Source organism: Paroedura picta, chromosome 7 (assembly GCF_049243985.1).
Source record: "Paroedura picta isolate Pp20150507F chromosome 7, Ppicta_v3.0, whole genome shotgun sequence".
NCBI classification, from domain to species: domain Eukaryota; kingdom Metazoa; phylum Chordata; class Lepidosauria; order Squamata; family Gekkonidae; genus Paroedura; species Paroedura picta.
Window position 1 is genome coordinate 47,616,216 of NC_135375.1, and position 14,507 is coordinate 47,630,722.

The 14,507-nt window shown below is 41.0% G+C and overlaps 1 long non-coding RNA gene across 1 annotated transcript in view; it reads right to left on the reverse strand.

The window, feature by feature from the left end:
* LOC143841782 (uncharacterized) overlaps nt 1-14,507 on the reverse strand; it is a 201,062-nt gene that overhangs the window by 150,941 nt on the left and 35,614 nt on the right. The window contains exon 3 of the long non-coding RNA XR_013232823.1: nt 7,349-7,482. This is a non-coding gene — a long non-coding RNA (uncharacterized LOC143841782). The remainder of the gene's footprint in view (nt 1-7,348; nt 7,483-14,507) is intronic.

Below are 14,507 nucleotides of genomic sequence, written 5' to 3' on the forward strand. Positions count from 1 at the left end.
CTTTTCTGGGCTGCTGCCCATAACCTATGGTTTTAATTCACAGTCATCCTCCTCCCAGGCCAGCACCCCTTGAATCCCAGATGTTTCCTTTCAGGGAAGACTTGCAGGGCAGTGATTCATCTGCATTGGAGATAGGTGGGTGCTGTTGCCTATCAGCTGGTCTTGGGATGGGAGAGGGAAGGTCTTAGTTCTCCTGGAAACTCATGAGAGAGGATTCTTTGCCCAGGGGAAGGTTTCCATTTGAACAGAAGGCTTCACAAAACCTCTTCTGTGATACTCAGTTCTTGCTTTGAACTGCTTCTGATGTCTGGCCAAACTTTTCTCCCTAGACTATATCCCACCAACACGTCTGAGGGTGCAGCCTGTGGCTATGGCCAGGAGGAATATTGTCCCAGCATGCCAAGAGATGCCTGGTGGTAAGCATCCCTTTCTCTGTATCCAACAACACAGTGTTGGTCATTCCATTGGATCCTGCATGTTGTCACACTATGTATGACCATGGCCACTGATCCTGCCCTGCCATGGAAGAACTAGTCTCAGCAGCAGGAAGAGGCCTGCTGATGGTCAGAGGTAAGTGCTGAGTGGCAACACAAAGAGCACTGGTTGGGAGAATTCCATGCATTTACCCTCCCCTCTCCTCCCCCAAAAACCCTTTTCCTTTTTTCCAGGTGCAAACTCAGGAGAGGAGGCAGAGGAGAAGGAGGCTGAATTGCATCTCTTAGTGGGCAGTCAGCTGAGGAGTGGCTGTAAAGGGACAGTAGGAGGCAGAAGCATGTACCCTGGGGCACAGCCTCCTGGAACAGGGGGAAGAAGACATGCACCAAGCCAGGGCACTGGGTAAGGGGATACTGCAACAGGAAAGGGAGTTCTTTACCAGCTGGCAGGAGGATAACAGGGGGGAAGCAAGGCTGAACCGGGACGATTCCAGGTGGTCCTGGAAGAAGGCAAAGCTGAACAGGGAAGTCTTCAGTTCCTCCATGGAGAGGAGCAATCTTGTCCTCATGGAGGCAGCCAAGTCCCTCAACAGGATGGGGAACCTGACGGAGAAGACGGTGAACCATGTGGAGGGCAGCGGGAGAAACCCAAACCAGCCACTCTGGAATGCACAACAGCATCTGCAGGCACACCCCCCCACACACACACACGCAGTCCATCTCAACCTTTTCTCCCTAGACTACATCCCACTTCAGGAACAAGCCAAGGCTCTCCAGGAGTGGGGCGGGTGTACCATTTGGAGGGCTGCAAACACAAGGTCTATAGCTCTATTAAACTGTAGCTTTGTGTTTCATCCTTTCACAGTGTGGGGTGTATAGAATGATCAGGGCTGAAATTAAATTAATATCTAGTCAGAATCTTTCTGGGTAAGGAACAAGGGTTTCCTTATGCACCAATTTTGCAATAAAATATATAGAGTAGGTTGTGTAGTGATAGTTCAACAACTCGGCACTGGTCTTGTTAGATTTTTGACCCACGCATAAGCAATTTTAAGTGAGAAACAGAAGCATTTTTAAAGTATTTGGCTCCTGATTTTGTCTAGTGAAAGCAACAGCTTTGCTAATCTTCTGGAAAGTGCTCGCAGGCATTGCTTGTTATCACCATGCAAGAGGTCAAATCCAGTTCAACCCACTTATCAAATGCTGAAGTATTTCCTAATCACTTTAAAAGGCTCTAATCCACAAGTACACCTTCTCTGTGGTTCTCTGGCCAACATTACATATTAAATAGTAGATGGAAAAAACAAACAAGCTGTTCTGAAAAGAAATTCTGAAGAAGGATGACTTCTACCTTATTCAGCTGCAATTCTTTTTAAAACTGAAGTGCTTTCTTTTTTTTTTTACAGCTTTTAGTCAGCTAAGAATGTTATGCAGGGCAAAAAAATGCCCAAAACTAACAAGAGCAAAATTGCCAAGTATTTATATATTGCATTATGCTCAAGTCTAATAGTGTGCGTGATTTTATAAAGGTTTGGTAAAGGTCTAAATTAAATTATTATATTTTTAGATTTCAAATTGATCATTACATTAGCATTTTAACAAGATTCCTGTCTCATATCTATACCCATCTTACCCATGGCAGCTTTTACCCATGGCAGCTTTTTGCCCAAGAGTGGTTTTCCCATGTGGACCATCCTCCATATTTGCTTTTAAAACAGCTACAATCTGGCCACCTCCTTTAGTGAATGACTTTAGTCTTGGATGGCCTGCTTTAAAAAAAAAAAAACCTAGGATATCTGTAGTCTACTATTTTGGTTTAAATGTACAAAGTTTAGTGAATTTGCATTTAATCTTCTGTTTAAGAATGTATATGCCTTGTTGTATGAGACCATCATAAGATCACTAATGTTTCTTAAATCCTCACCCAATAGCACCTTTAAGACCAACAAAGATTTATTCAAGGTGTGAGCTTTTGAGTGCATGCACTCTTCCTCAGACTTATGAACTACCATCATAACAGTGGAAATATGAGGCAAACGCTAATTATGGTATATTAGTAATCTGTCCGGAACTCAAAAGTTGAGCTATAAAACAATATAAAATTTAAACAATTATTTATTAAAGTGCACCAATATTAGCCCCCATTCCACACAGCTGGTAGAAATCCGTAACCAACACTGAATATTCCATTGTTGTATATTGTAGCATTCCATTGTCATTTCTCACCTGGCCAAAAACTCTGTTTTCCTAGCAGGACTGTTTCTCCTCCAGCATTCCTCACCTTGCCGAGGAGCAATGAAAATGCCACAAACTTCCCTCTCCCACCTTGAGCCTGCCAATCAACCGGACAACCAATCAGCCTTGGCTAGCCACGCAAATCCCGCCTCCATACCTCCTTAAAAAACAAACAAACACCGAAGTAATCATTGCAACGCAATTTAATTTGTTCACAGAGGCATTAGTTATCTGTCGCAGCTCTGTCTTCAAGTTTTGATAGTTTCATAGCACAAACTTATATTTAGAGACTGCTGTGCAAATCTTCCCAAATGGCAGCCCCTTCTCAGAAGCAAAGAAGTGAGGCTTTGGGGCCAAAAGATTTGTCAGTGATAGTGAAAATTTATGCCTTGGAGAGTTGATTCCAATTGTGGTCTCTGCTCTTCCCAGGCAGTTGTCTGGATTTGGCAACCTCCAGGTCAGCCCCTCCAGCAGCAGGGGGGGGGGGGACCTGGACTTTCCAGTCATTCACAAACAAAAAAAGGGAGGTGTTTTACTGGAGTTCTACATGCACACCACAATGAAAAAGAACAAAAAATACAATGTGACACACTCGCTCACGTATAGAGCAAGGGGGCAGCCAGATAATTGAAAGGGCTCTAAAGAGACTTGCGATTATGCATTGCTACTCAACATTCTCTGTTTTTAGAAAACACCCGCCTCCCATTCCCTTGAATCCATGTAGGCAGGACCAGGGGAGGGACATCTTCATGGCAAAATGAGTACTGATGACACCTCCTCACTGAAACTTAATGGGTGATTGCGCCATCTGTCAGGTTTTGACCAGGGGAATGCAGTTTAACCAATTTCCCAGCTTCCGCTACAAATCGGCAGATGGAGCAAAACTGACACTCGGGGGGGGGGGGGAGGCTGACAGCGTCATCTGAAACCATGATTTTAAAGCGTCAGCATCTGATAAGGATTTTGCTGAAATTCCCTTGTGTAAAATGGCCCTAGATTTAAAAACAAGTTACAAACCATATTTTAAAAATGATACAGTTCTAACTGCACACAAATAGACCAAACACATTTCGACCCTACTAGGTCTTCCTCAGTGGTCAATATTATTGAATAATGCACTCTTATATAAAACCAATTATGAAGTATAGCTGTGTGGTGAAGGGAAATCTGTTAGGTGTAGCCCCAACAAACACTGGTATAATATTTCTTTTTGTAGCACCACCTTCTAAGATATGTGATATCTAAGAACACCACTCTCAGCTACTGTTTTACTCTGCAGTGAGAGTGCATCACATGTGTGTCAGAAAAGTAAAACAAAGTGTTGTAATAAATTGCATTTCTGCAATCTCTCTTTCTAGTCTGTTCTTGAAGTTCCTTTGCAATAAAACAGCTACTCTGAGGTCCCTTATTGAATGTTCTGGAAGGTTGAAGTGTTCCCCTACAGGTTTTTCTGTTTTGTGGTTTTTAATGTCAGACCTGTGTCCATTGATCCTTTGGCGGAAGGTTTGACCTGTTTGCCTTATGTAGAGAACAGAGGGGCATTGTTGGCACTTGATGGCATATACAATGTTTGAGGATGAATAAGTGTATAAGCCTTTGATGGTGTAGGTGATGTTGTTAGGTTCAGTAATTGTGTCATTGAAGTGATTGTGGCAGCAAAGTTGGCATCTGGGTTTGTTGCAAGCTCTAATACCAGTATCCATGTTCACATTAGATGTTGCATTGTTGTGGGTGAGGAGTTGTTTGAGATTGGGGGGTTGTCAGTGTGAAAGAACAGGTTTACCCCCCCCAGTGATTGGGAAAGAGAACTGTCATTATCCAGTAGAGGTTGTAAGTCACTGATGATGCGTTGTACTGTCTTGAGTTGAGAACTATATGTAACTACTAGTACCCACTTGAATCTATTCTTAAAATCCTGTTAGTCTTCAAGTGCTCAATGGTTTATGAAAAATCGGTCAGTGTTTTGCCTGTGGACCATGGTCTACCTTCTGTCTTCTACTGTGCTAGATAATATGATAGTGCTGCAGAATTAATTTCACTTAGTTCTAGTTAAAACTGTAGGATTCATACCAATCACCATTGTCTGTGTACCCAGACTAGGCAGTTCAGTCCTTAACACAGCTGCACCATTCTAAGTCCATTAAGTCAATGGGTTTAGAAGGCTGTAACTTAGTTTAAAGTTGAGTGCCATACTTGCTGGCCCTTACACACCTCTCATTCCTAATTTTAAATGGTGATTTTAATGTAGATTAGATGTTATTATACAGAATCAGGGTGAAACTTATCCTCTTTGACTTCATTGCTATGTAATATTGGGTGGCATTTCCCCTAATGACTCTCTTGGCTTGCATGGAAGGCTGAATTGACTTAACCCAATTAACAAGGCTGAAGAGCCTCTCACTCCATTACTTTTTATAAAACTGAATTGCAATTCATCTAACTTATTAAAAATGGAGCCACTTTTTGACTTTTGCATAATGGATCTAAAAATGAAATGATTTATGTCGAGGTGAAACAGAAAGGGAGAAGTAAGGTTTGTCAGGCTACTTAAAATTCTCTAAGACAAATGCATGTCAATGGAACTAAGAATTCAGAGTGCATTACTTGGTTCATTATAGCTAAGAACATTATTTCACTGTCTCAAAAAAAGGAAAGCAAGGTAATTGTGGGATCAATTTTTAGCTTTTTTAACGTATTTTATAATGATCATAAGCAGAATCTATTTTCTCCTCTGTGTTCCTTTCCATTCCATATTGATTGAGCAGTTAAAAGAATGATTTGGGGTTAGAACAGGTTTTGACATGGTCCATGATGCAACTCAGTACCTGAACAAATGGTGATGTCTCAGTTTCTTCCAAGATAACATACATTGTGGGCATATCTAAGTACATGTAGATCCTTGAACCAAGGAAACAGACACAAATTCTGATCAGGCATGTGCAGAATCCTACTCAAGTCTACTCACTAGGGCTGACCCTCAGGAAAGTGTACGTAACATTGTACTGATCATGTATTGGAATGATGTAACATAAGCACAGACTACTTGGTGACCCTGAATGGACTATTGTTTGTGCAAGGGAAGTTTCAGTCATAACCAATATTCTCTTACTCCAGCATGCCACACCATATCCTATTCCATTTAGGATAGTCTGCTGAACATAAGGATTTTTTTTTTGGGGGGGGGGACAGAAAAGTAGATAGTAGTTGCCTTCAATTTCTCCTTCCTTTGTGGGAACATAGAAGAAGTCTTGGTGGATGCAGAGGCCATGTAGGGGAAGGTGGGCAAGGTAACAAGCTGCTGCAGTCCCAGACAGACAAGAACCACTGCTGTCCTCAGAACCATGCTGGCATGGAGTCCAGTAGAGGAGGTGTTGGAGGAAAAGGCTGGACAAGAGAAGGGCATGGGAGGAAAGCTCAGTGATGTTCAGAAACCTGGTCTCCTGTTCTTTCTCCTCTCCCCTGCAGGGAAGGACTAGTGATATATCTTGTTCCAAAAGAAAAAGTTTAATGTTTTAATTAAAATTTTCAGCTTCTTCTCAAAGTACCCTTTGCAAACAGGAATGCTAATTTTTCTATAGAGCTAGGTCTTGAGCAGCTTGCTCTGCAAACTTTAATAGTAATGTCCACATTGTAGAAAGACTTTGCCTGCCTTCTGCAGATCAACCTTTTCAGTTGTCAACACTGCCAGTAGATAAACAATAGAGGAGTTTAGTGCACATCTGGAAAGGTGAACAGAAATAAAACCACATTGTCTCCAGATCCACTCTCAATATTCTATGTCAAGATAAGTTACTTGCACCCTACCTGGCTCCACAATACCTAGCTACAGTAATCCAGGTGATGGACACCTCTAGGCTGGATTTCTGCAACTTGCTGTAGGTGGACCTACCCTCATCCCTCTGGAAACTTCGACTGGTACAGAATGCAGAAGCCAGGGTTCTTACAGGTACATCTTAGAGGGCTCATATCCAACCCAAAATCCAACAATCCAACCCACAATCCAACACCTTGGAGGGCCCATATCCAACCCACAATCCAACAGCAGCACTAGCTACTACCTGACTACCTGATCAGGCTTAAGGTTTTCATAATCACCTTCAAGGCCATATGTGATCTGCACCCTGAGTATCTGAGAAACTGCCTCTACCTATGCCGTCTGAAGAGCACTATGCTCCATCAACACTAACAAATTGGTGATCCCTGGCCTCAGGGAAGTTCATCTGCCATTGACTAGAACTAAGTCTTTCTTAGTCTTGGCCCCCACCTGATGGAATGAGCTCCCAGAAACATCAGGGCCACCAGGCTTTCGGTCAAGACAAGCCACCAACCACCATCCAAAGCCCAGAGGCCACTCCCACCATCAGCTGCACCAATAGGAAAAAAATGGAATGACAGCGCAGTAAAAACTGAGTTGCCAATTGTTAAATGTTGAATGTTAAATTATAAACTGCTTTATTCCAATATAAGTTATTATTGTTAAAGATGAGTCAAAATGTTTATGAATGAATGAATGTGTGTGTGTGTATAGACACACACATATATAGACACACACATATAGACACACATACACACACACACACATTGCTTTGAACCAACAAAGAGTCTTAGATTCGGCTTCTCAGTCATATAATATGTATCTACTTTACCATATTGTTGTAAGGATTACCAGGTGCCATTACCTGTATCCAACTGATCAACTGCCATCTTTTTAAGAGGGGGTAGCAGTGATGCCCCACTTCTGTGGCAGCCTACTGAGCCCTCCAAAATACTGTTCTTGCAGATTAGTGGATGTTCTGAAAGAGACTAGGGGAATCTGAAAGATAAGGAAAATTGGTAGAAATTGATACAACCTTATGTATGAATAATGACACCCTTAGTTTACAAAAAAAAAAAAAAGCTTTGGGAATACTTATAATATTTTGAGTTATTAATAATTTGAAGGTATGGAACTAAAATCCTTGCGGTCTAGAACATTTCTAGACTACTTTTGTGGTAAAAATCCACAAAGCAGCTTTCATTAAAAACAGACAAAACATTAATGGACCAGTAAGAAGCAAAACAATAAGTAAAACCATCATAATGCCACAAATAAGAGAATATCAGAATCTTAATAAAATGTCCATAATAAGCAAACCATAAAATCAAATAACCATATAAATCATATATAAACCAAAAATCATCTGAACTATAGGAAGTCTAAATTGGCACCTAAATGCAATCACTGATGCCATCCTCATAGCACTTTTGGGAAGTATGCATTATCAACTAGACCCGAGTAGAATTCTCAGTAGACTTGCTTAGGATTGCTTTCTAAATCACAGATCTATCTGCTCTTTGTGACACCATTGAAAAAGGTCTTTCTCCAGTCATCACCCAGTTCATCAAACGATTATATTGCAGGTCTCAAATATCAGGTAGGTCTATATAGAAGAAATGACAGCAACAAAGGGGAAGCATGTGATAAGTGCAGTGAAAGTTTTTTGATACAAATCTCCCCTTTCGTATCTGTTTGACATTTAGGGACATTTTTTATTGGTCAGAGAAAGGTTTGCCTAGATACATTTTAACACCATCCAGGTGTCTGCATTTCTGTATCTGCCTGTACCAGATGTCTCCCATCTGGTACTATTGCTATTCAAACTCTGTATAAAACTTGTTCATGATAGCCATGCTTGAAAATTAATATTCCCAAGTACTTCACCCTCCATTTACATTCATAGTTTCCCTATCCTTGTAAGAAAATGCCGTGTTCCCTTTTTAATTTGTTGCCACAGGACTCCCATTCACAGGTGACCTCTGTTTTGGATCTCTGTACAATTGTACATCTTAGCATGGACCTAGTGATGAAAAATGGAGTCTAGGTCAAACTGATATCAATATGACAATGAGTCATGCTGAGAGTGTGAAAGGAATGCAAAAACAACTACTCCATTAATCATATGAAAGCCATATCTAGGAAAAGTCAACTGAAGGTCCTTTTCCTCAAGGACCTAAGAGGTATGCTCCCTGACAATCTGGCCTCAATGATCCAAATAACCGACAATGAGGATGGGACCAGGCCCAGCCATTTCTTCCTTCTATTAAAGGCTGAAACGGAAGATTTCTCCCCCTACTCCATCATGTAATGTACTCTAAATTTCATAAAGAAATACTTCTCCTTGATATTTTGACCTATAATGTAAAAAGATTAAAACCTTCCTTCCACTATGTATGTATGTATGTATGTATGTATGTATGTATGTATGTATGTATGTATGTATGTATGTATGTATGTATGTATGTATGTATGTATGTATTTATGTACGTATACATATACATACACACACACACGGACACAAATTAGCTGATCTCTAGAGAGGTGGACTTTGATGAAAAGTCCATCTGTACCACATTCCAAAGTGGTACAAACCTTTCTCCAATCTTAGCAAAAATGTATAAAAGATTATCCCTCAGCCCATCCAATTTGTAGCAGATTTTGGGTCCCAATCTGCTACCTTAAATGTATGTTTGGCATGACTCCTTTTCTATCTCGTTGAGCTGTGCTTCTCCAGGGCTGTCCAGGAGGTATTCTGCACGGAGCCAAATAAAACAGTTTAAAAAACAACCAGTTTAGACTGCTTTATTATATTACAATCGTTAATCTGCATTGAATATAGTCTGTTGAAAAACTACAGTTGCAATGCTCTCTTCATGAAACAATTCAAAGCCCTGCCCCCTGTAGTTTTGCCAACTCTGCTTTGTTCTCTAATGCAGTCAGTAATCTGCATAACTAAGGACCTTCTCTGCATGACTAATAGAGTGTCTCTGGCAGGCAGGAGAGAAATTAATAGGTAAAAAGCATCTTTCAGAAACAACACTTAAAAGAAACTTAAAGCACCGAACAGGCAGTTCACCATGGAGAGCAAAATCAGTTTTGCGCAGTAAATTCACTCTTCTGTGCAGAGATCAGAAAAACAATGATCTATTTAGTGAGTTTTCATCAGCTTATCCATCATACAGAAGAGGCCCTGGTGTTGTCAGGAAGAAGACCTGTCTGTCTGATTATCTCTTTTATTGTCATCTTTAGTAGCAGGGAGTTTGTTAGAGAAATTGCTTAAACTGTTTGTACTTCTCTTCTGTAGTGCCTGTATTGGTGGTAATTTAGGTAACAAATATGTGTGAGTCAGTAAATGCATTGCCCGCATTGTTCTCCATATGGTGCAGTAGACAGTCATTTCATACTATTGGTGGATGGGGGGAACGAGAATACACAATACTAGGATGCCATGACATGTTTAATACACTCACAGGTTTTCTGCAGAATGTGTTTTCACTATGACCCATTATGCATGGGGGGAATAATGCACATTCGGGGTGGAATGGCAGCGACTAAAATCACCGATAACGCACGGTGCCGGCTGCAACCAGCCGCAGCTTTGGTGCATGCCGCCGAAAAAGCCGCGTTAATGAAACGCGGAAGAAAGCGCAGATTCGGGGTGACTGGGGCACAACCAGAAATGGTGCCGGGATTGCCGCGTGTATAATCGGTTACTCTGGGTTTTGCCGCCGTCGCGCCCCGTCCCGTGCATAACCGGTGTGCTTCACGTCTTCCCCCTCCGCGTTTTCCATGTGACCTAAAATCACCATTTTGGCGGCCGTGCATAATGGGCCTGAGAGAAACATAGTGAAATTAGACCATTTATGCACTGGGAACTTCACTGCCCCAGCTCCCATGCAGGAGCACAAATCGGAGGCGGATGAGGTGCACCAGGCCAAATGCTCCCTCAGGGCCCATTATGCACGGCCGCCGAAATGGCGATTTCGGGTCACATAGAAAATGCGGAGGGGGAAGACGCAAAGCACACCGGTTATACACGGGACGGAATACAACAGCGGCAAAACCTAGAGTAACCGATTATGCACGCGGCGATCCCAGCGCCGCTTCTAGTTGCGCCCCGGTCACCCGGAAGCTGTGCTTTCTTCCACGTTTCTTCCGGTTGCAGCCGGCACCGTGTGTTATCACTGATTTTAGTTGCCGCCATTCCACCCCACATGTGCGTTATTCCCCCCGTGCATAATGGGTCCATGTGGGTGCAGGAAGAGGCGGGACAACCTGCCACGACTAAAACTCCAGCCTGCAGCCCGGCATGAAACCTCCAGTGCATAAACGGTCAATATGATACCTTTAAAAAAATGCTCAGCAAGTAGGTCAAAACAGCACAGATGAGAAATTCAAATTCATCCCTAGTATAGCATGTATTTTGTTGATAAATGCCTGGCCTTTTATTGCATGATATTGACTTCAAGGGAGGAAAGGCTTTTTCTTCCTTCTGACAAAACACCTGAGGCTGAAGTAATACCAAGAAGTCTAGAACCAATTTTTTAAACTAACAATTCAGGGATGGCAAATCATACAACTCACTTGGAGTAAATCTGGTTTACCATAGGATTCTTGAGAAACTGGAAAGATTTGACATCATTTCCAGCAAGCCAAAATTTAGAATATCTTATATATGTTCCTATCTTTAGACACATTCGAGGTTTCCAAACACATTCTATTATTTGATGGTATAAATATTTCATAAGACACTTTGCTCTCTAATGCAACATCATCTATTTCTCCACTTCCACTAGACACTCAGCTTTTTTACAGCTAGTATAACTAGTAATGGATGCCTTAGCAGCAGCAGCAGCTTCATATGACCTAAAACTTAAAGGGTACAAGTCTACCTCCAACATAAAGAAAAGCATTCTGTTTTCAAGAAAACTTCAGTACCTTATACTCGGGAAGCAGAGTGAGTGACAGTGAGTGTTCTGTTCTGCACTACAATGCAAATTGAACATGGTGCATGGGAGTCAGTGGGCAGAGGCAAATGGAGCATGACAGAACTAATTATAGGCATAAGGAGGGTGCTAGAAAGGTTGTAAAAGCTGTCTAAATTGGGACAGTCTATAGGAATATAGGAGAGAAATAATCAGCCAACAAATTTCCCAAGTGTTACAGCCAAAAGCAAACAGATGGTTACTAGCCAGTCATGTTAAGCCTCTAAGCAGCGGAGAGGGAAGAAGCATGTGTCAAAAGTTTTCACCAAGCAACTACATAGCTCTCTACAATGACATTCTTTGAATTTTTTTGTCACTTTTAATGGACAAGGAGGTATTTACAGCTGTAAAGCAAAGGATCAATCTGCTTCAGCCACTCTTCAAACATGGTAATGGGTTGGCTGATTTATGGCTGTAAATGTCATCCCTTCCTAGCAGGCTATCTGCAAAATTAGCTCTTTGCCTTTTGGAACCAAGCATCAATGGGTAGGGGGTTGTCCCCTGGCGGGCTGGATGGTGGACCTTTCTTCTCTTGTGTTGTGATGTTTGGAGAATGCAGGTATAAACTTAAATTTATTAGGCCTGATTACTTACTGTTTAGCCTATAACTAGTTTTGGAGGGATAGAAGAAATTGCTTATGATAGATATAGTTGAGTGACAAGAACCCTGAGCCATCAGGATGGATGGAAGGTGAACAGACTTCCACTAGCTTTATAGCAGGATGGAACTTGGGAAGGAGTAGCCTTGGTGCTGAGCAACATCTTTTTGAACATGGAAGTGGCTTTACAGTGCATCAGGGAAAGCGGTGAGGGTTGGCACTTCTTTAGTACATTATGTAGAGGTAATGATAACAAGGTTGGAAGATGCCACTGAATGAGTTTGGATTTGCCAAACAAAAGTCACCCAAAGATAGGTTATCTAGCACAGACCACTCCATTAAATTTTAGCATATTTAATGGTAATGATGTAGATCAACTAATTTTTATTAACTAGTTAAACCCATTATATGGTCTCTTGTATTTGGGGTATTGGGGTGCCCCCCATGTCTGAAGTGTCTAAAATGCCCCCAAACATTTGAGGAATATACACCAGGAGCATGAAAAAGATAAGGAGAAAACATTCTGAGGTGCCTAATGATGTGAGGACCCATAGACACACAATGCAAATCATTTTTAGATGACATTTAGGTTTGATATGGATGATATCAAGGAAGGTCCTGAGTAAACCATTGTCTTGAGGGATCATAATGGCTTTTGGCAGCCAGACAATGTCATATTGTAAAATATCTACACTAGACTGCTCATCTTGTTCACTTACTAAGAAGGTGTCATTTCCCTTCACTGATTTATAAACTTTTCTTTATAATCTTCAAAAAGGATACATCAAATAGCAAACTTGTTCTGAACAGCTAATTGGAGACACTGTCGCTACAGACCTCCCTAATTCTTAATCAAAACCTACCTTTAAGCATCTAACATGATTTCAATTGAGGTATGTCAGCAACAACACCTTAAAAGGATTAATGTAAAAAAAAAGTAACTGAAATCAATCATTGCAAAAAAAGAAAAACAAAAAACCAAACCTTCCATTTCAGAATCTCTAAAATTCCAAGCAGAAACTCGATAATCTTTCAATGCCTCTTAGACTCAGTTCATACACAGTTAGAACCAATTTACACAAGGGTTGTCACAGCTTATGGATGAGAAAGATTTACTTTGATAATCTGTAGAAATGTCACTTTGTGTGACAGTATTTTATTGTACGTTTTGTGCATAAACATAGATCTAATAGGCATTAGAAATGGGACTGTCAATGGTAGAAAAGGGAAATCTGAAAAGCAGGATTTCAATAAACAGTGTAAAGATTCTGGGGTTGTTTGAAATTCAGTTCAGCTTGTCAAGCAGTGCTAAGCATCCTTTATATCGGTGTTACTTAAAAATGGCTAAGAGTTCAGACAGGTCTCCCTCTTTTTTCCAGGCCGAAAATTTCCATGTGCCTAAAGGAACAAAATCTCCCACCTTGGATTAATTCAAATATGGGTGATTTAGTATGAGATGGTATATTGAAATAATGAGGGAGAAAGCAATAAGCAACACAGATGGTCTGCCTTGTTCTCTTCACCTTGTTTACTGTGTAGGCCTTAATTTGGTTATCAAAACAGATGTGTCCACTGTACAGACTGTAACCCCCATTTCCCCTTTTCCCATTAAGGCTGTCAAATGGATAGATGAATAACAGATTCCTGATATGATCTCTAGAATTGTTGGGTAGCAGAAAACTATAATTAATTATTGCTACTGGGTTGCCCACATGATTTTCATGCAAAGAATCCTATTTGATATGGTTTGAATAGCTGCCTGACTTGTAACGCAGGAAGGAGTTCCACTGGGTACATGTATATTTATTTTATTTATAGCCAGCCGTTCTAGTTGAAACTCAGGATGAATTACAGAATATAAAACAATGCAATCAGACACCATAAAGCATATCCAGTGAACATGGCAACAGGACTGGGATTACAGAATGAGAAAACAATATAAACAACCAACATTCTAAGGTAAGGTTTATTATGCTCGTGATCACAAATGAAGAAGACAATGCACTAAAGTAAGATGATGATGATACTTGCAATAATTGTTGCAGTAGACTATAATTAAGGTTGCCAGGATCTTGAGGTGGTAGTGGTGGTGTGCACAGTCTGGAAGTGACATCACATCATTCTAGGAATTGGCTTAAACTCTATGATCAGACCATAACATTCCAGTGATTACTAGAACTATGTGACATCATTTCTGGGTTCCTCCCTGCTGGATTTTCCCTTCCACTGCTCAGCACATAAGTGAGCAATCAGGGTTGCCAGTGGGAGATCGTTTTTCATTATAAAAGTTTCAGTTTGAACTCCTATGCATGGAAGGACTTGGACGGTGACTTATTTGTTCATATCACAGCTATGCTTGTAGAACTGCCTCCTTTATAGAAAGCTCTGGTGCTCACACCGTCATGTGTTCATTTCATATGTACATCATGGGCCTTTG